The sequence below is a fragment of the Ailuropoda melanoleuca genome, chromosome 2, assembly GCF_002007445.2.
Source record: "Ailuropoda melanoleuca isolate Jingjing chromosome 2, ASM200744v2, whole genome shotgun sequence".
Classification (NCBI taxonomy): domain Eukaryota; kingdom Metazoa; phylum Chordata; class Mammalia; order Carnivora; family Ursidae; genus Ailuropoda; species Ailuropoda melanoleuca.
The window spans coordinates 161,677,873-161,679,448 of record NC_048219.1 but is presented as its reverse complement, the minus strand read 5'-3'; positions in this window follow the sequence as shown (position 1 = coordinate 161,679,448).

Below are 1,576 nucleotides of genomic sequence, written 5' to 3'. Positions count from 1 at the left end.
GGTGGAGACCCAAATTAGGTAATGGTGGTGATAGGGGTTGGGGAGTACAGTGTGAAAGAACCGAATCTTTACACACTTGGAAATCTGAGATTCTAGGATGACTTTGCTGTTAATCTTATTTGATGCCTTAGCCTTGGGTTTTATGCTTGACATATAGAAAATTTGAAAGATAGATGGGGCTGATTTTTAAGTAAGAGAAAAAAGTTTTTTTTTTTAAACCTAAGGGCAGCAATAATAATCCATTTTAGTGCTATTGATTTTTATGCTTTTTTGTTTAAGACAAGATTGTAACATAGTAGTTAATCAATATAGGAGGTTAAGGGTTTGCAGGTGTGGGGTTGCTGGGTCTAGAGCAAATTGTAGAAAGATAACATCATGTGGGATCTCTTGGGATCCTGATTCTTTCAGTAGGAACAAAAAAAGGACTTTTTTTTTTTTTTTTTTTTTGCCATGTGCTGTGGAGGTTCATCAATTCTGTGGAATATCCCAGCAATGGATAGATCTCTGGGAATAATGANGGGGTTTTTTTTTTTTTTTTTTTTTTTTTTTTTTTAATGACAGGTGACAGAACACAATTGAAAGTTATCTAAGGAATTTAAGAGGAAGGGGATTTATTGGCATCAGGGGTAGCGTTCATTCTGACACATTTGGCTCCTAAGGCTCAAAAGACACCATCCTTTCTCCCTCAGCTTTCCTTCCCTTGAAGTTGACTTCCTTCAAGTGGTGGTACTTGTTATTACTGGCTTATTAGTTATCCTAGTTAAAAGAGCTTCTTTTTCTGAACTGATTCAGCAAAAGCCCCAGATGGAGTTCCGGGACCAACATACCCAGCCCAGAACCAATTACTATGGTCTGGAGTATGATGACTGGTCAGTTCTGGGGAGTGAGGATGGGAGGTGTCATGATCCTGAACCATAAAAACTCGTGGGCAAGGGGGAGGGGTAGTTCCCAAAGGAAAATATAATTCCTGCTAATAGAGAAGGGGGAGAGATGGATAATACTGAAAATACATACTCAAAAATTCCAAAATAAACTGTAAAATCAAGTACATCTTTTTTCCCACATCTGGATAGATACCATACATAGGGGGCAATAGTCTTAAATTTCGGCTTTTTCAGTCTTTCCCCTAAGTGGGACTGAGTCAATGAAGATGCTACAGAAGAAATAAATGAAAGCTGAAAGTATTAATACAGTAATTTTTAATTTAGTGCCCCCTTTAGGGAAAGTAGCTCGGAGCGCTTTCAGTAATCCATTTTTAATTGTGACCACACCCCGTGTAGGTGACATGAGTATTACCGTCTTGCCCTTGCAGTTGGGGAAACCGAGGCATGACACTCCTCCCTTCAGCTTTTCGGTGGGATTTAGGAAGAGTCCTGCTTGCATGACCTCAGAGGGTCTCCTCCTTCCTCCACGGCGCCTCTCAGACCTCTCCTGTCCTTCGGCGTCGCAGAAGGAGAGCAGCTCGGGATCCTCCGCAGCCTCGGGATTCGTCCTCCGCCCAGCTGCACCCGCCCCACTCGCCCGCACCTTCCCCAAGAGGTCCAGCTGGCCAAGGTCTGGCTGTCCCTCCCGTCCT